The sequence below is a fragment of the Eubalaena glacialis genome, chromosome 16 (genome assembly GCF_028564815.1).
Source record: "Eubalaena glacialis isolate mEubGla1 chromosome 16, mEubGla1.1.hap2.+ XY, whole genome shotgun sequence".
Classification (NCBI taxonomy): Eukaryota; Metazoa; Chordata; class Mammalia; order Artiodactyla; family Balaenidae; genus Eubalaena; species Eubalaena glacialis.
Genome location: NC_083731.1, coordinates 71,040,525 through 71,061,447, shown reverse-complemented (window position 1 = coordinate 71,061,447; position 20,923 = coordinate 71,040,525). Strand labels below are relative to the sequence as shown.

At 39.5% G+C, this 20,923-nt stretch overlaps 1 long non-coding RNA gene across 1 annotated transcript in view; it reads left to right on the top strand.

Annotated features, from left to right (window-relative positions):
- Positions 1 to 20,923, top strand: part of LOC133076310 (uncharacterized) — a 76,909-nt gene that overhangs the window by 4,635 nt on the left and 51,351 nt on the right. Inside the window, exon 2 of the long non-coding RNA XR_009697522.1 lies at positions 16,847 to 16,910. This is a non-coding gene — a long non-coding RNA (uncharacterized LOC133076310). The remainder of the gene's footprint in view (positions 1 to 16,846; positions 16,911 to 20,923) is intronic.

Below are 20,923 nucleotides of genomic sequence, written 5' to 3'. Positions count from 1 at the left end.
GGTCTCTTAGACCCTCCATAGAATCAGACCACAGTTCCCTGCAAAACATCCCAAGATCTCAGAATCTTTCAGATTATATATTTCCAAGAGTCATCCTGGACTGAGGTAGAAACCCAGCCTAAACCAGGAGTCGGCTTAGGCATTCTGAAATTTGAGTGAAAATGAATTAAATGTTCAATTGAAAATAGTAAGAGTTAGGTTCCAGTCCTGGTGAGTCCTGATCCTAGCTAGCCATGTGAATTGCAGCAGCTTATTTAAACTCCCTGGGCCTCCCTGGTCCAGGGATCAACTCTGTGGGGTTGACTCTGTGAACTGGCATAGTGTCACAGATTTCTTGAGACACTACAATTGAAGACTAAGAAATTCTGGAAGCAAGATCTAGACGATTATAAATGATTATACTATATCCTTCCTGCTTCTCTTTTTGTTATGATGGAATGGTGGGAAAATACCCGAGGCATTTTGCATTAGAATTAGTAAAGAAAACAAAATTATGAACAACACTATTAAACAAATTAGGAAACTGAGGCAAAGAAAGAACAAAGGAGTTTGACAAAACCAGAAATTAACCACCCCCCTCCCATTTCTAGTCTAAAAGACTCAGCATTAAAAGTCTACTCCTTGTTTTGTGTACCAGCAGTGAGCAACAGTTTAAAATCAGTTGGCAAACAGTCTGGGAATAATCTCCTGGTTCTGTTTCTCCACTTTATCTGGTGTGTCTACAAAACTGTGTAGTACACAACAGAGGAGATAATGAAGAAGCTGGATCAAGACCAAGCAAAGCAAATCCAGTCTCGTGATTTATAAAGGGTCGCCCAGTGACCCTGGAAACTGAATGGGGGAGGAGGAGAGTCAATGACCCAACCAAAGAAAGTTAAAAACATAGTCATAAGTTACCACTAACCACTCAATGTAAAGGGAGTCTTAGAAGACCTCTGTGTGCCTTTTTCACATTGATTTTGAGAGACTAAGAAGATGTGAGGACAAACTAGAGTCAGAGAAATAAATTCAAGAATCTTAGATCATTTAGATTTGTGTGATGTGCTTGGAAAGGGATTTCTTTTTCCTGGGTTCTTTTTTTTTTTTTAAATATTTATTTATTTACTTATTTGGCTGAGTCGGGTCTTTGTTGCCGCGTGCGGGATCTTTGTTGCGGCATGTGGGATCTAGTTCCCTGACCAGGGATGGAACCCGGGCCCTCTGCATTGGGAGCACGGAGTCTTCACCACTGGACCACCAGGGAAGTCCCTCTCCTGGGTTCTTTTACATCTCCATACTTTCTGTGCATTCTCCTTCAGATTTAGCAGGTTAATTGGGAAAACATTTTTGCAAATATGGGACCCTTAGTGAAACAACATCCCTGAATACACCCTTTAAAATGTGCTCTTGATACCTTCCCTCCTAACCCAGTGTGTGGCTATAGGTGGGCACCTTGTGGCTTTGTCTCAACTTTTATAAAAAAAAGTGTTTCTTCTAGGCAAAAGGTGAATGCTTCTACTGAACTTGCCTCTCTTCAGACTTAAGCAAACACTGTTTTTCTCTCTCCTTCCTAACTTCAGATAGCCTTTATTGTTTCTAAATTTCTCACCTCCCAAGTTTATATTTCTTATCACCTTCCTACCTCAATACTATATATTTTTTCCAATTATTTTATTTTATACCATGCCATTATTTTCCTTGATGAACTGACTAAAATAGTTTTTTGGGGGGTTGTAACATGCCAACCCTTTGGGAATTGTCCTGTTCATAAATGCAGTTCTCTTTTGATTGTGACATTGGGGATTTTAGTTTGTTTTGATCGTGAAAAGAGTGGATATGTTCCACTCTGGGTGCTTTAGTTTTCTAGTTGCCATCTATCGGTTGCCCTCCTCCAAAGCCCGGCTTTCTCGTGCATCCGTGCTTAGGATATGAGTCTTCACGTTTTAAAGAGAGGGAGAAAGAAAGAAAAGATAAGCAAGTAAAAAAAAAAAAAAGAGAGAGACTGAGAGATATGACAGAAAGGCGCAAAGATAGTACAACAGACAGAATCGCTCAGATCTGAACCCTAGTCTTGCTTAAATGTCACCATGCCTCAGATTTTATCAGTAATTCTCAACAAATAAACCAACTGTTCAGAGTATGACATTGGAGGCTAGAATGACCTGGAGTGGCCTGGTAAGTTTTCAAAGAGCAGACGGGGTTTTAGTTGGAGGAATGGAAAGGATTTGGATGAAGAGAAAGGAAGGGGAAGAACACGTAAGTGGAGGAAACAGCGTGAAGTACACCAAGACCATGAGACAGGACTGAGCCAGGGAAAGAGCAGCCTCTGGGAGAGGATATATGCTGAGTAACGTGGGGAATAACAGCTGCATAGGGCGGATGGAGCCATAAATCTGCGTGTTGTGTTAGAACGGTAGTGTGGAGTTTTTCACTGAGGGGATTGCTGAACATTTCTGCAAATAACCTGTTTAAAAAACAAAATTTCTCTGTAAAGATTGATCTGGCATTCTGAGCAAATGAGAAAGAAGGAAACAGCAAAGACAGAGAAGTTTCCAGACCATTGAAACAGCTTCCCCTCTTTTTTTTTAAATGAGGACACATAAGTTTCTAATGCTCTTTTATTTATGTTAGAAGAAAGGATACCATATAAACCAGCAACACTAATAATAAAGTACGATAGAGAGAATGTGTGTTTATAGGTCAAATAAGTTAAAAGACATGTGCACAAAGGCTGGCCAAATACCACAGAAAGCCTGCCCTACTCCAGTTAAATCTTACCAAGCGTCGTAGGGCCTTCAGCCAGGAAGGCTAAGGACTTCCAGGCAAACGGTAAAGAGGCGCCGCTGTTGTCATAACCATTATTTTGGCAACATGGATTGTGGGAGAAGGCACTACTATTTCTCAATCGTGACTGCGTATGTGCGTACCTCCACAAACACACACGCAGAGTGTGTATGTGAGAGTGTATGTGCATGTGTATAATCTAAGCTTTTCAAGGCCTTCTATCGCCAAGCCAGCCTAATGTCCCCAGTGAGCTTTCTTTTCAGTCTATGCTGGGCAGCCTTCAGGGTAGCAATCTGTCCAACTTATATCTTTATCAAAATCATTATTCTAATTAATACACAGAAGGCAGGTTGTCTGCCGTTTTGAATTCAATTTTGGTACAGCAAAAGAGGAATATAAAATCAGTACTAAGAAATTTCTTTCCATGAGTTTCTTAGATGCTTGACTAAATCTCCAGAGAGTTAGTTCCATCTTTTCTGTGTACTTCAAAAAAATTAGACACTTATGTAGTGTCACTGACCCTTTCGAGCCCCAACAAAAGTTCTCAGGCCCAGGGTCGCTAGAGCCAACAGAACAAAACCGAGTTTGGTTCAGGAGCAAAGGAAAGATTTTTTTTCTTTCATGAAAGCACGGAGAGCAAGGTGCGAGCTCGGGCTCTAGCGCACTTGGCGCCACAGGCTGTGGGCGGGGCTGCTTTCCAGGGATCCCGTCAGCGGGGAGGGGGCAGGGTTTTGGCGGGTGGGTGCGGCTGCGCAGTTCGCGCTCCAGGTCGCAGAGCCCGCGCAGCCTCTCTGCACACAGCCCGCCGCTGCCATCTTGGACGGAGGTGTGGAGCGTGGCTTCTGCACACGGCCCGCCCAGCTGAGGTGCCGGCATGGCCGTTTTGTACCAGGAACTCTGGTCTGAAGTGTGGAGTGCAAGTCCTCTGCACGCGGCCCTCTATGAGCAGGTGAAACTAGACTAAGCACAGAGGAAACAAAGGTTAGACTTTATTTTCTATTTTTATTTCCTAGGAATTGTTAGTGGGCTTGGCCGGTGACAGTAGGACATGTATGAGCACCCGAAGGCAGACTCCATCTAACACTGATTGATTGATTGATTGATTTTTAATTTCTTTATTTTACTTATTTATTTTTGGCTGCGTTGGGTCTTCGTTGCTGCGTACGGGCTTTCTCTAGTTGTGGCAAGCGGGGGCTACTCTTTGTTGTGGTGCGCGGGCTTCTCATCGCGGTGGCTTCTCTTGTTGCGGAGCACGGGCTCTAGGCGTGCCGGCTCAGTAGTTGTGGCACGGGGGCCCAGTAGTTGTGGCTGGCGGGCTCTAGAGCACAGGCTCAGCAGTTGTGGCGCACGGGCTTAGTTGCTCCGCGGCATGTGGGATCTTCCCGGACCAGGGCTCGAACCTGTGTCCCCTGCATTGGCAGGTGGATTTTTAACCACTGCGCCACCAGGGAAGTCCCTAACACCGATTTTTAAAAATATATTAGTTACTCTAGGATCTAATTAAAAGTCCCCATGTGATCCCTAAATATTTTTTTCTTCTTTAATTTTTAACCTTTTCCCCACAACTGAGACACAAACGATGCTAACTTCCTGTGAATTCTGCTGAGTTATTTAACATTCTGACACTTCAATGAAATAAAGAAAGAGATATCACTTAACTCTAACTCTGAAAATATTATTTAAAGTGTAGGTGCATTCATTAGCAGAACATATGGCAACATATGTTATCTCCTGGGAATATTTTCATAAACTTAACTGCTAAATAACTTTTAAAATTAATTTGTCTAGAAGCTTTATGAGAATGGCTAAGATAGTCTAACCATGGTTTGAGATACCACATCTCTAAATATTTTTGTATATTATATCTTATATTTCATATATACTCATTAATTACATTTAAGGCATATGTGCAGTTTAAATCTAGGTCAAAATAGAAAAAAAAAAGGGCTGGGCAGGAAATTTAAAAACTAACTTGGCTGGCTTGGGACAGACAAATTTCTGAAAACCAAAATGTGAAATCTCATGTTCTCAAACTAAGTAGCCGGTGGACTTTGCCTTGTGTTCAGTGTTTTACCTAACAGAATCAAAGTCCGGGTAAAAGATTTCAAGAAGTCTTCTGATAGTTCTTTTCCTGCCTAGTCCAAGAACAGACTGCAATCCAATCTAATGGGAAGGTCATTCTTCTTTAGACACAACAAAATTACTTTCCTTATGATCATTAAAAAAAAAGTATTCAAAAATCAAAGAAAAACTTGAATTCTTATTGTCTCCTACACAACTGCGGTCGACTGAGCTGTGGTCAAAGACCACTAAAGTGAACTTTCCAACTTGGGACCCCAAGATACATTGCATCTGACAATAGTTATTAAGCAAGAAAAACATTCATAAAGCAGCATAATTAATGGGCTAGAAACAGTAAGGGCTTTATTCCACACTTAGTCTTCATGGCTTCTAGGTGGTAGCACAACCCCTAGCCATAGATACTAATGAGGAGGCTATTTCCTATAAACGCAGACATCATTTCCTAGGTCACCGTGACAGTCTATGACTAGCTAAAATTGTCCCTGTATTCCTAGCCCTTAGTAGACACAAAGACCTGGGAAAGAACTTACAATGAGTTATTGACAAATAAACCCTTAGAACCTACTGGCACAGTTAACCTGTGTTGCCCAGCTCAGACTCCTTGCTACTATACTCCTAGAGCAAGCAGAGGTAGGGCACATATTCTAGAGCTGTGGTTCTTAAACTTGGTGATAATTGCAATATCTTTGGGCTGGTGAATGAGCTGTTTTCTTCTCTTTGGTTCTGCCCCAGTACTCTCTATTTAAAAATATTTTAAGATTGTTGGATGCCAAAAAGGAGACTTAAAAATATATATCTTTAGCGAGGTAATAGCTGTAAAACAAATTAGGAGGTTACAACCAAAGGAGCTCCAGATGAGATAAAGTATAAGACATGAACCGTGCTGTGTGACCCATGCCAGGGACAAAAAAAGGTCTTAAAGAAGTATGTTTAAGAGCCTCCCTGTTACAGATTGCGCCCCACAAAGCACTCAGATATACAAAAGGAATTATTTTATTCCCCAGTTAGGGAATATAGGTCCCAAACCACGTTAACTGCAAAAGAATATGGGAAATGCAAATAAGCCCACCAAAGCAGGAGAAATCTACTTGGATTTTTACTTTGAATCTGGTGTAATCAACTTCCTTCTGCTTTGAATCATTGCATAACAGGGAGGCCTTATACCCAAGAGAAAAATTGTTTGTACTTTGAGTCAGAGAGCATCTAAAGAGACTGTTTCTGAGTAATCTTTCATCTAGTTTTCCTCTGGCTAAATTTAAGAAAGGGGGGAAAGTTTTGATTTATGAAAACTCTAGAGAATCAAGATCCAAATATTTATTTAAAACCTCTTTTTTATATTTATAATTTCCCTTAAAGGATGTTTCAGGCAGATAAAGTAGGAGAAGAGCCAGAATATGCCTTTTGAAGGCCAAGAGAAATTCAGGCATGTTAATATACCAAACACGCAAGTTTCTCCTTAGGATGTTCTTGTGGCTGGTTGATCACACTACACAGAAGGCCTATAATCCATCTTGAGAAAGTACCTGACCTAAGCCAGAAATTGCTTATTTAACTGCTATTTGCTTTAAGAGACCACACAGAGGGAAAAAATATTATAAAAGAAAATCAGATAAGATGCTAAAAGATATACTGAGGAAGTAGTCTGCCTTTGGTTTCATCAGCGACAACAGCAAAGGAATAAAAAATAGTATCTTCTTCCTCTTTCTAAGTGCTCACTCAGGGCCATTTTTTTTTTAGGCATAGAAAAATTGGAGGAACAAACACAATAAGACATTCCCTGAAAGAACAGAATCTTGGAGAACTGCAAATAAACCTCTAGTCAATAGAAAAGCAACAAAAATTACTAGTAGTTCAAGAAATACCCGTACACTTAGGAACGTTCCTGAAGTAGTCTAGTCTCAGTGATCACCCTTTAAGTTACTAAAAGGAGAAGGGGGGGCGGGGAGGTGATACCTCAGTGTGACTCTGCACTATTCGGAAGAGGACCCTTTGTTCTTAACTTTTTCAACGCCTCTCAGTGCTGTGGGTCAGACCACCACCTATGGAGCATGCTGCTCCATATACACCATACCTAGTTTTTCCTTTCTTTGGGTTATTCAGTTTCCAAACTTTGAAATTCATTTCTTTCTGAGAGTGAACTAGTTACATTTTTGCAAAGAGAAAGATGATACTTTGGAGGCATAAAAAATTATTGTGTTATAGACATTCCCAAGAAATAGTATGGCCATCATTCTAAGACACCAGCTTTAAGTTAATGAAAATTAGAGTGCATGTAACAGACACAAACATATGTATACTGCAGACAAGGAGTCTTAGTGGCATTTAACAGAAGCATTTCAATTCAGTTTTTTAAAAAGCCATTTGCCACAGTACATATACACTTTATAAAAGTCACATCTAAAATAATGGTGAGAAAAGTCCCTTGTTAATAGCAAGTAGGTCCCTTGTTAATAGCTAGTTGATAGCAAGTTGGTTGCAGAAGACTGTGCAAAGATACAGAAATAAAGGAAGAGAGAATTGAGCAAAGAGGGTGAGGCGTATGAGAAGAAAGGACACGTGTCATTAAGAACAAGTGGTTCTAAGAAGCAAGAATTTGAACTAATAAATCCTGTTGTCCAATGGAATGCATCCAAAAGGAAAATAAACAGCTGAGTTGAAGGAAGACAGATTTCCAAGGAGTCTTTGTAATGGAGTTCCCAAGGAAAGCCAATCTTTCAGAAGCTCTGGTATCCACGATCCAAATGGTATTTTTGAACAACTGAGGAGAGAGGCAAGAGTAACACGCTTGAAGTCATGACTTAACGAAGAAGACAAGAGAGTGGAGAATTATTGCTAAACTGAAGTTAACCCTGAGCCCAAATGCACGGAACAGACAAGGTAATGTTCCCAAGGTGATGCTGCTCTCATTTGCGGAACTTCTCCTGCTCAGCCAAACTGAAAAATGTTACTTAAAGCAGGCTCCCTTTGGGAGAAACCTGAGGAAAATCACACACACATACACACACACACAGAAGAGGAAGCCAAAAGAGTGTTTTTAGTCTCACACATCCTGTGCTTTTTTCAGCTGCTATTTTGAAGGATAAACATTACATTTGTGGTTGAGTTTTCCCCTAGGTTAAAGAAAGACAAAACAAAGCAGTATGGTTGTGAAAAGAAGAGACTTAAGAAGGAGCTGGTGACCTTGGAAATGCAAGCTGCTTTCCTGGTTTTAAAAACAAAATAAAACAAAGAAACCTTAAAAAAAGAGTGAAGACCTTGCATCTCTCTCCAGTGCCCACGGGGCCCCCAGCTGGTAACCTAAACACAAAGTCTCCGTCAAGTGGGAATCTCTGTGAGCAGAGAAATGACATGATTTACCTGTATAGCTGCATTCCATTTTTAGGCTTCATTCAATTGGCATTTTATAAGGCAGGCCGTTTTGCTCAACTCCGGTTTTACTGAAGCTAGCATGTTTCCATATTCTTCCTAACTAGATAATTAAAGCCAATTTTATTTAGGAAGCTAGCAGAATTTTTTTCTGGGTTTGAAGGCATCCTGCTTTACCAGTGGGTCGCTTCCATATAATCCTTTGTTTTCAGATTAGATACCAAAGGTGGCTCTTACTAGGAACCTTGCTCCTAGTAAGCCCTGCTCCAGGGCTCCAGGAACCCTGCTGTCATCACACAGGACACCACTAAAGGCTATAGTTTCCTGATAGATCGGAGAATTTGACAGGTGGACAGATCCTTAGCGATCAACCTATATAGAACTGGTGGGGGCAGTGGGTGGGGGCAATGCTGGTCTACATATTACTGAGCCGCCTTGAAAAATGACTCAATGTGGCTGATAACATATGCATTGAAGGGTGCTGCAGAGTGGCTATCTTAACACAGTCTGCAATGTGATTGACTTGCAATGGTGCCATTAGCTCAGCATTGGAAGATAAAAAGGGTTTCAGGGGACTTCCCTGGTGGTCCAGTGGTTATGACTCCGTGCAGGGGGCCTGGGTTCAATCCCTGCTCAGGGAACTAGATCGCGCATGCGGGAACTGGATCGCGCATGCCGCAACTAAAGATCCCACATACCGCAACGAAGATCCCGCATACGGCAACAAAGATCCTGCGTTCCACAACTAAGACCCGGCGCAGCCAAGTAAATAAATAAATAACTAAATAAAATATTAAAAAACAAAAAAAAGGGTTCAGGAACCCCCAGATGTATGATTCTTAAATCTCCCAATAACTGAAAAAGCATTATTGGATTGGAATCATATTCATTTCTTATGGCTGCTCTAACAAATTATCACAAATGTGATGGCTTAAAACAACAGAAATTTATTCTCTCACAGATCTGGAGGACAGAAGTCCTGAACTAGTATCACCAGACTGAAATCAAGATGTTGGCAGAGCCACACTCTGGGAGAATCCATTCATTGACTCTTCCTGCTTCTGGTGGTTCTTGACATTCCTTGGCTTGTGGTCCCATCACTCAAATCTTCAAGTACAGCATCTTTAATCTTTCTCTGGTTCTTCCTCTCCTTCTCCCCCTCCTTCCCTTCTTCCTCCTTCTTCTCCTTCTTCTTCTACTTCTTTTCTCTCTTTCTCCCCACAACCCTCTCTCTCCCTCCCTCCCTTCTCCCCCACCCCCCACAAAAAAAATATCCCTCTGTGTCTCTCTTATAAGGGCGCATGTGTTGGCATTTAGGGCCAACCAGATGATCCAGGATAATCTTTGTACCAAGATCCTTAACTTAATCACATTTGCAAAGACTGTTTTTCCAAATAAGGTAATATTTATAGGTTCTAGGGATTAGGACCTGTTATCTTCGGGATCATTATTCAGCCTACTATAGGCATACACTTCACGCTCTCACACACATGGTAATACACAATACCCATACTATTCTAGGAATCACCTCTGGGCTACTTGGAGAACTCTAATTAATTAATAAATACTTACTGGACTTCCCTGGTGGCACAGTGGTTAAGAATCCGCCTGCCAGTGCAGGGAACATGGGTTCGAGCCCTGGTCCAGGAAGATCCCACATGCCGCGGAACAACTAAGCCCATGTGCCACAACCACTGAGCTTGCACTCTAGAGCCCGCGAGCCACAACTACTGAAGCCTGCACGCCTAGAGCCCGTGCTCCGCAACAAGAGAAGCCGCTGCGATGAGAAGCTCGCACACAGCAATGAAGAGTAGCCCCCACTCACCACAACTAGAGAAAAGCCCGTGCACAGCAACAAAGACCCAGCACAGCCAAAAATAAATAAATAAATAAATTAATTAATTAATTTAAAAAATGAGTACTTACTGAGCACCTACTCTATGCAAAGTTGCAGCAGCAAAACAAAAAGAGTGGGAGGGACTTCCCTGGTCGTCCAGTGGTTAAGACTCTGTGGTCCCAATGCAGGGGTTGTGGGTTTGATCCCTTGTCGGGGAACTAAGATCCCACATGCTGTGTGGTGCAGCTAAAAAAGAAAAAAAAAAAAAAGTGTGAAACAAGATCCCTGCCTTGGAATAATAGACAAATATGGTTGGGAAGACGAGAGTAATACACAAGTGAAAAAAATAGAAACTCTATAAGACAGAGGATATTCAAATGATATAGATTATATATGCTATAAATGTTCAAAGAAAGATGTTTATTTTATTTTTAAAATTTTAAGCAATTTAAAAGCCTGCAGTTGTTCAGAGGTAATCCATATGTTTTTCACTATTTGGGGAACTCCATATAAAATCACTTGTAATACATACAAAATACTATTGAATAGAAAACTGGATAATAAAATAACCTTAGTGGCGTTACTGACTTTTGCAAAAGCTTGAAGTGGTATCCTTATATAGAATTGGTCACCTTCATTTTTAGAAAATCTGGTATTGACCACAATGATGTTGATGATACCCCATAGTGAGTACAAATTGGCTTGTAAAAGATGAATTTCTTTAAAAATGCAAATTTCAGGGGTTCATAGGCCCTCAAAGTTCCAGGAAATTAGAGTAAGAATAAAAAAATAAAATCAGTAGCTATTTTTTGCTTTTCTGGCTAAAAATTGTTATTGCCATCATTATCCTCAAAACAAGAATTAGAAGACTATCAAGAGATGGTCTGAGTTTCAGCATGTTTGTCCAAAAACAAAACTGAAATAAATGAGAGAGAGTGGAGAGAGAGGGAGAAGCAGAAGCAGAGTTACTCTATGATATTAGGTAAAATAGATTTGGAACTAAAACAGTATGAGAAACAAGATTGTTATGTGATGGTAAAGCTATATTAACACATAAAATATTAACAACATTAAATCTAAATGCCCCAAGAAATAAGGCAAACATCTAAAACAAAAGCTAATACAGAAATACAGGAGGAAATAAATAGAACTATATTTATAAGTGAAGACATTAAAAACCCACTGTCAAAATATCAGGTTAATTAACCAATTAATTAATTATATAGCTGAACAAAGAAACAAGGAATAATTAACAGACATGGAGACAAATGAATAGATTTTCTCCTTGAGAAGTAAAATGAGATTCAAAGATGCATAATAAACACAAAAGACCATAATTCTACATGTCATTTTGTCTACAATACAAAAATAAAGGTAGAATTTAAAAGTAATCAACCACCTGGAAACCATAGAACAGTGGGGTCAGAGAATAAATCAGAACTATTGATGAAACAGGGTATATTACCAGAAACAAGTTGTATACTCTTGAAAGTGTTCAATGAACATTGTAGTTGACAGTCCAACACCTATCCCACTCCAATCATATTGAAGAGATTTGGTTATAAATTGGATACATACCCAATTTTTGCCAATGGACATAAGTCTGTGAAGAAAAACTCTTCCTTTTATGAGAGAACCAAAAGAGGAGATGACCTGTCTTCTTCCTCTAGACTTTGCCATATCTGGATATGACTTGGGATTATTTACCTATTTTGTTACTAATAGCAAATCTAAAAGCTAAAAGGAACCTGGGTCTTTGATGGCATTATTGAAATAACATACTGACCCACTGCAGATCTTGCCTTACCTCTGATTAAGTTAGTTAAGCTATTTCCTTCTTAAGTCAGTTTTTACTGAGTTTTCTGTTACTGTACTGAAAAGAATCCTGGCTGATACCAGGTATAAAAATAAAGAAAATGTGTATCAATGCAATTTAAAAAAAAAAAGAAAGAAAGAAAGAAAGAAACACAATAGAGTGGCTTAAGAGCACTTAAACAGGGTTTGCTGTTGGCTGGGCACTGAGCTAAATACTTTATATACGTTAACTCATTTTATCCTCAATATACTCCTAATGAGGCGATTGCCATCATCATCCCATTTAACAGATGACAAGCTATCTGTTGACAATTTGTAAGTGATTGGCAGAGCCAGAATTTGATGCCAGGCAGTCTAATTCCAGAATGCTCTTATATGCTATACTGCCTCTCACTTCTCTGTGTTTCTCTCTGATTTTCTTTTAAGTGGCTCTTCCAAATAAAGAGTTAAACAACTACATATCAACATTCCTAACTGTACTTGATAAATGGTTAAAGGAGATATGCATACTGTATCAGTTATCAATTGTTGGGTAACAAACCAGCCCCAAATTTTGTGGTTTAAAACAAAAACAATTATGGGGACTTCCCTAGTGGTCCAGTGGTTAACAATCTGCCTTCCAGTGCAGGGGATGTGGGTTCGATCCCTGGTTGGGGAACTAAGATCCCACATGCCGCGGGGCAACTAAGCCTGTGTGCTGCAACTACTGAGCCCGTGCGTTCTGGAGCTGAGCACCACAACTAGAGAGAAGCCCACCCACTGCAACAAAAGATCCCGCATGCGGCAACTAAGACCCGACGCAGCCAAATAAATTAATTTAAAAAAAAACGAAAAAACACTCCATATCCACCAGAATTGCTATGAAAAAGACCAAAAGAGGATGTGTGAGGGTGTGGAGCAAAGAGACCTTTAAAACAAAAACATTTAATTTGCTCATAAATCTTTAATTTGGGCAGCACTCAGCAGGATTGCCCTATCTCTGCTCCCCCTCACAGCGTTAGCAGGGGTGGCTAGTTTGAGAACTGGTGAGTCAAGATGACTCACTCACATGGCTAGCAAGTTGGTACTGGCCTTGTACTGAGCTCAGCCAGCACTGTGGGTTGAGGCCCTCAGTACTGTTCCACCTGGGCCTCTTCACAGTGGCTTGAACTTTCTCACAGCAAGATGGCTCACTCCTAAGAGCAAGTATATAATTTGATATACTTACTTTGAATCCAAGCAGACACTGTATTGCATTTTTTTAACTTAGCCTTGGAGGTCACATCATGTCACTTCTGCCAGAGTCATAAGGCCACCCAAAATCAAGGGGAAGAGCATAGAGCTCATTTCTCAATGGGAGAAGTGTGAAAGAAGAATGTGTGGGATGGTTTGGTTTTTAAAGACAGATTAGGAAAACACAGTCTGCCACAAACACTTTTATGCCCGCGACAATACAGACAGGAAGTCATTGAGTGGGAAAATGCAGTCACAAATGTTAAAAAAAAAAAAAAAAAAAGCCAATTTAAAGACTTCCAAAAGAATAAAAAATTTTGAACCCAGTGTTTGGCAAGACTGAAGGTGCACTGTAAATTGGCATGCGTTTTTGGACAGCTGCTTGACAGTATTCATACTCTTTGACACAATATAAAAATATTCTTAATTCTTTTTTTTTTCACAATTTTATATATATATTGGAATCTATGTTTGCCAGGATTTTAAAACAGTAATCAGAGAGCATTTTTCTTCACTGCAAATGATTAAACAAAGATTAAATGAAGATGAAATCAAAACTTCAGAGTGCATAATTCTGGAGACCACATAATCACAATATGGAAAAATATATTCTTAATACTAACAAGATGTCAGTAAATATGATGGTTTCCATCCTGTATGATAATTATATGGGTAGTAAAAATGGCAACTTTGTAGACTTGGAAATATAAGTAAACACACACACAAGACACACACACACTAATAAAACAGAACAAAAATAGTATGCATAAAATATTAGAACTATGCAATATGTATAGATATATACACTGGCAGATTAAAAGTGAATATGGAGCAATAGAAATAGAATTTAATGGCCTTTATGGTCTTTTTAAAATAAATTTGCTTAAATGTATAGTATTGATATATAATTTTAATATAGTATGTAAATTAAATATATCACAAGGTCCAACAATCATAAATACAGTACGTTAAAGAAAGAACTCACAAAAATAGAGCCATGCTACTTTATCATACATAGGCTAATACATACTACTTATTGCAAATATTGAGTGTCTAGTTAAGAATAATTTGCTTGCCCTTTAGAATTTAGAAGAATTCTTGGGTTATAAATTGGAGGATTGCTGGCACAACATAAAATAACGGTCTATGGGCATTAATTACCACCCCAAACTTTTCTTTTAAAATCCTGGTAGAAGTCTCTCTCTAGAAGATTGACTTGAGATGAAGGACTATAAGGAAGACCTCCCTACCCACTGGCCTCAGTCCCTCAAAATTACAAAAATTATAAAGACAAAGAAAAAATGCATACTGTTGCTTAAAAATAACAAAATATGCTACCAGTAAGTCTAAATTTTTGAAGAATTCCAGAACTACTGAAAGCTTATATCATGTGATCAATAGAGCGAACATCGGTTTAAAATCTAGTGCAGATTGTAACCAATGTTGCAATGTGGATGTGGTGTTGATGGTGGGGAGGCTGCATGTGGGCTGGGGAGGGAGTGTGTGGGAACAGTCTACTTCCTACTTAATTTTGCTGTGAACTTAAAACTGCTCTGAAGAATGATGTCTATTCATAAAAAAGACAACAACTAGACACCCTAGTGCATCAGAGATTCTAGAGGTAGGAATGACTCAAGTTATGTTGGAATGTTCTAAGCTCAGAGGCACTGGATGGAGGAGCAGGAGAGTTCTTTGGGCAACTGTTTTCTAAACAGAAGGCAGTAAGAGCATTTACCTCCAGGATACGTGGTGCAGAAAGACAGGGACATTCTTCAGAGTGCACATCTTCAGCTGGGGGTGTGTACAGTATTGCTGTCAGTGCAGCAAAAATTGGTTTGGGGGTGAGGGATGGGGAGAGAAGAATTAAAAAAAACCCTACATATTGCAATAATTTGTGGCCCTCCAAAGGACGGAGGTGAGGTCAAGGTCATCCTACCCCCATCCCTCCCAAAAAACCCCCAAACAAAGGACAACAGTAAATAAACAGATATAGAGGACATCTGTGGTACTAAAATTCATTGGGCTTAGGCAGTGATTAGGGGAAAAAGTGTCTAAAAAAGGCTTCTTAGGAGGACAATAATGAAAAAAGGGTTGAGAAATATTGTTCCAGAGGGTCGTGAACGGCGGGGGTAGTAGGAGAGGGCTGGAGAGATCCACAGTGACCAGAGACAGTTTCCAGGAACAGAACCAGCTCCCACAGACAGGGCTGCTCGAACACAAAGAAAAGCAGCAAACCAAGAATCACCAGGCTTTTAAGGAAAACCAACATCATGAAAGACAGGCACCAAGCCCAGTAAGTATAAGCATGAGTGCCTGAGGAAACAGTTAACAGAGCAAATAAAATTTAAAATTAACTATAATCAGTAACCTCAGAGGGGACTTCCCTGGTGGCTCAGTGGTTAAGAATCCGCCTGTCAATGCAGGGGACACGGGTTCGAGCCCTGGTCCGGGAAGATCCCACATGCCGCAGAGCAACTAAGCCCGTGCGCCACAACTACTGAGCCTGTGCTCTAGAGACCATGAGCCACAACTACTGAGCCCGCGTGCCACGACTACTGAAGCCCACGCGCCTAGAGCCCGTGCTCCGCAATAAGAGAAGCCACTGCAATGAGAAGCCAGCGCACAGTAATGAAGAGTAACCCCCGCTCGCCGCGACTGGAGAAAGCCCGCACGCAGCAATGAAGACCCAACGCAGCTAACAATAAATAAATAAATAAATAAATAAAAAATAACCTCAGAGATACAAGAGGATGCTACACCCGTAAGAGCAGGCAGTTATTAATTAAAGAATCAATTGTTGCTATTGAAAACAAAAAATATGATCATTGAAATAGAAGTCCTAGTAGATAAAGCAAATAGCAAAATAAACACACCCAAGTATAAACTAGTGAACTCTAAGAAATAAGCCAAAAACTTCAGCCATAATAGAGTGCACCAAAGATGAAGTGTAATACACAGAAAAAGGATTTAAAAAATACATTAATGCATTTTAATCGCATTACTGTATTTCTTTGAAAAAAAATTGTATCTACATATAAATGTGGTAAACAGTTTTCTAAAATGAGCCTTAATGATCCCTGCCAGTAATGTGATCTTGAAAAGTTTTAGTTTGCTTTTCTATAAGAGGGGAACTTGATACAACAACTTTATAAAGTGCTAAATTCGTAAGATTATTGGGAGAATTATTATCACAAAATATACCTCAGTTGCACATTCATAAGATTATTGGGAGAATTATTATCGCAAAATATACCTCAGTTGCACAGTTTATCAAGTAAGACCCCTTTCCTTTCCTTTCCATTGTGGTGCTATTGCCTTACCATGACTAAGATTTTTTTTTCCATTGCACAGTGGGATCTTAACATCAGTAAGCAGGTTTGAAATGATGCAACAGCTTTCTCTAATTTCATTGCACAATGGTAGTGAGTAGAGCACTGAGTCAGTTGGAGAAAAAACAGCATATCTTAAGTCAGGTGAATAAGAACCACTTTAATAATAGTAGCCCTCAAACTGCGTCTTTACTGTACTTTACAATGAGTAGTTAATTGTAATAAGCTAATTGTCCACATATTATAGCGTAGCAAAGTAGAAAGGCAGAAGTTGCATGACCTCCCCAAACCTGTCAAACAATAGAACAATTGGAATATCTCATAATTCCTAACTTTCTGATATTCCCTTGGACTTCTATGAGGGACTTGAGGCTCAGATAGACTTAATTAGACTCTGATAATGAAAATAGCTTAACACGTATTGAGCACTGTTATATTCCAGGTACTATGCCAAGTGCTTGATGTGTATTACCTCAGAAAATCCATCCACAGGACATCTCTATGAGGTAAGTATTACTATTATTATTCCCATTTTACAAGTGAGAAAACTGAGGTCCAGAGATGTTTAAGCAATGTGCTAAAGTCTTACAGCTGGTTAAGTGGCAGAATCTAGTGTGAATTGGGCAGTTTGGCTCCAGAGCCCATGCTCTTTGCTTTATGTGTAGGGGAGACACTTTGGGGCTATGGACTGGAGGGGTGGAGAGCTTTGAAGAGTTTTTATGGGGTGGGAGTCGAGAAATGAATCATACTATTGGGCAGTCCAGACGTTTCAAGAGGAGTTGCTGCCTGGCAGTAAATGCTGATTCTGCTTCCAACAGGTTATTATCTTACTCGATTACTCTTTGTCTTGACATCTTTTCTTCCTTTTTTTCCTGTGGATTGATATCAAGGTTAAGGAGGGGTGGCCACCAATAACAAGCCAGCAGTCCTCATGTGCAGAACAGTGTGTACACATGGAAAAGCAGTTTAGGCATAGCAGAGGGAGGCTTACATACGGTGATCTTTCAAATTTCAAAGCAAAATATGGGGAGCATAGTTTCATTCGTTTGCCATATTGATGTTTTTAAAATTACGTCTGTTATTGGTTTTGTTTTTGTCAAGATTTTCATAGAAAGATATATATCTGTACTATACTAACTGGTGACCATATTCTTAAAACTGTAATACTTATATAGGCTCATTGTAACAAAAAAATCAAAGAGTACAGATTTGTATAGAACAAAAACTTTTCACTTGGATCAGAGACTTAAATGTAAAGATTAGCCTATAAAATAACTGGAGGAAAACATTGGTGAATTTAAATAATAATCTTGGAGGGAGGGAAGAACTCTAAGTATAAAACAATATCCTGACATGATGAGGGAGAACATCAACGCATTAGATTGCATAAAACTTTTTCATGAAAAATGTACCATAAACAAACTACAATGATTAGCAAAAGCAGGAGCACAAAATTTAACACCTATAATAAACAGGTATTTGAAAAATATAACAGATCAATAAGAAAAATAAAAATCAAATCAATAAGAAAAATAAAATTAAGTAGAAAAGTAGGCAAAGAATATAGTTTACAAAAAAAAAACCAACCATAAAAATGCTTTGACCTAACTCATGAATAAAATATTAATGCACTAATGAGTTGTAATTTTCATCTGATTACCAAAGGTTTAAGCTTTTTATAATACCCAGTATTGGCAGGGGTGTGAAGAAAAAAGTATGCTCATATATACATAATAAGAGTGTAAATTGTTGAAACCTTTTAGAAGACAATATAGCAGTATTTATGACCATTTTAAATTCTCAGACTTATTGACCAAGCAATTCTATTAGGAATTTATCGTATGTACATATTAATTCAGACACTCCAAAATATGTGTCATTGTGCCATTGTTTGTTTTTAATAGGGAAAAGCTATAACAACCTAAATGTTCTTCCGTACAGGAAAGGATAAACTCTGACGTTTCCCTTTGACAAAATACCATCCAGTATTTAAAATAATGAAGCAGGACTAAATGTGCTTACTTGAAAAGATGTTTAGAATACATGATTTAGTGAAAAAAGCTATTTGCAGTACAATATCTATGAAATGATCCCATTTGGGAATGTGTGTTTTGCAGTGTATACATGTATTGGTTAGGATGCTTTTGTTGTAAGTAAACAGATAATCATGAAATTGATCAGATCCCATAATTTGAAGTGTAGAGGCTGGTTGGGTTTACAGTTTAGCTTTAGTGGCTTAATCCGCTGTCTCAGCTCTGTTTCCCTGATTCTCCTGGCTCAGCCTCCTCTGCTGACTTCTCAGACTGGTTCTAGCGGTTCTGACCCTCATCTCCAATCATGGTTCTCTTGAGAGGAACCCCCCACTCCCAGCAAATTTCCCCTTGCATCTCATTGGTCTGAACTGAATCATAGCAGTGACTCGTGAGCCCATTCTCAGCCGGATCCCCGGGACAGGGAAATATCCTGCATGGATAGTTTAGGTCTGGCTTTCTGAATCAGGTACCAGCAAGGGAGGATTTAACATGATTGTCTGAGACCCATTAGAGTTCACCCAAGAGGTGAAGTCAAGGTCATCCTACCCCCATCCCTCCCAAAAAAACCCCAAACAAATAAATGGCAACTGGATGTGAAATGGAATGGAAGGGAATTAGGGCTATGGGGTAGAAAGCGATTTCTTTTTTCACTTCTTAGCCTTCTACACCATTAATTTTTTTAACATAGCTGCATGTGTCTTGCTCAGGATCACAGCGGGAATCCTATGAACAGATGGCATACTCAAAAGAGTTTAATGAAGAGACTTTAATAAAGAGATGATTTACCAACGCATGGGTGAGGTTAAAGGAACAAAAAAAGGGATGGGAAAGCGTGCAGGGACTAGCCACAGCAGGAAGTTGTTCCTAGCCCTAGGCCTGCAGGGGCCAGGGGCATGCAGTCAGAGAGGGCAACGGTGTTAGGGAGCCTGGAGTGAGCTGGTGCTGAGGGAGAGGAATGAAGAGCAGCCGCTGCCTGAACAGTTGTGCGGCAGGAAGGGAGTGCTTGTGTGGGTGATAAATGAATACCTCATGCCCTTCAGTCTCCTGATGGTGCTTCCCGTTTGCCAACCCAGCTGCAACCAGAAACCAGAGGGCAAGGGGGAGGCGATCTGTAGAAGTCCGCCTCCTGGGACTCAGAGCAGGGAGTGGTTAGGGAATGGCTGACTAGGGGCAAGTGGAACGAACAGCCAGCACAGCATATATTACCTAATTGAAAACATCGATACTTTTTTAAAAATTAAAAAAATGTGGGAAATCCTACACATGCTACGACATGGATGAACCTTGAGGACATTATGCTAAGTGAAATAAATCAGTCCCCAAAGGACAAATACGATTATGATTCTCCTATATGAGGTAACTAAAATAGTCAAAGGCAGAGAAACAGAAAGTAGGATGGTGGTTGCTAGAGGCTGGGGGGAAGGGGAAATGCAGAGTCATTGTTCAGTGGGTTTATGGTTTCAGTTTTGCAAGATCAAAAGAGTTCTGGAGACTGGTTGCACAACAGTGTGAATATACTTAACACTACTGAACTGTACACTTAAAAATGATTATGATGGATTACGGCCATTTTAATAAGCATGAAGGGTATCTCATTGTTTTAATTTGCAACTCCTTCATAACATATCAAGTTGAGCATCTTTTCATATGCGTATCTGCCATCTCTACATCTTCTTTGGTAAAGTGTCTATTCAGGTTTCTTCCCTATTTTTTGATTGGGTTGTTTGTTTTATTATTGTTGAGTTTTAAGGGTTGTTTGTATATTTTGGATAACAGTCCTTTATCAGATATATCTTTTACAAATATGTTCTCAGTCTGTGGCTTGTCTTCTCATTCTCTTGCAAATGCCTTTTGCAGAACAGAAGTTTTAAATTTTAATAAGGTCCAGTTTATCCATTCTTTCTTTCACTAACAATACCAAAAACTAGTGAGGATGTGGAGCAACAGGAATTCTCATTCATTGCTAGTGGGATACAAAATGATACAGCCACTTTGGAAGACAGTTTGACAGTGTCTTACAAAACTAAACATTCTTTTACCATATGATTTAGCAGTCATGCTCCTTGATTTTACCCAAATGAGTTGAAAACTCATGTTCACACAAAAACCTGCACACAGATGAGCAGCTTTATTCATAATTGCCAAAACTTGGAAGCAACCAAGATGTCCTTCAGTAGGTGAATAGCTAAATAAACTGTGGTACATCCAGACAATGTAATATTATTGCTAAAAAGAAATGAGCTATCAAGACATGAAAAGATATGGAGGAACCTTAAAAGCATATGACTAAGTGAAAGAAGCCAATCTGAAAAGGTTACCTACTATATGATTCCAACAATACGATATTCTGGAAAAAGCAAAAGTCTGAAGACAGTAAAAAGATCAGTGGTTGTCAGGGGTTAGGAGGAAGAGAGGGATGAATAGGTGGAATACAGAGGATTTTTAGGGCAGTGAAACTAGTTGGTATGATACTATAATGGTGGCTA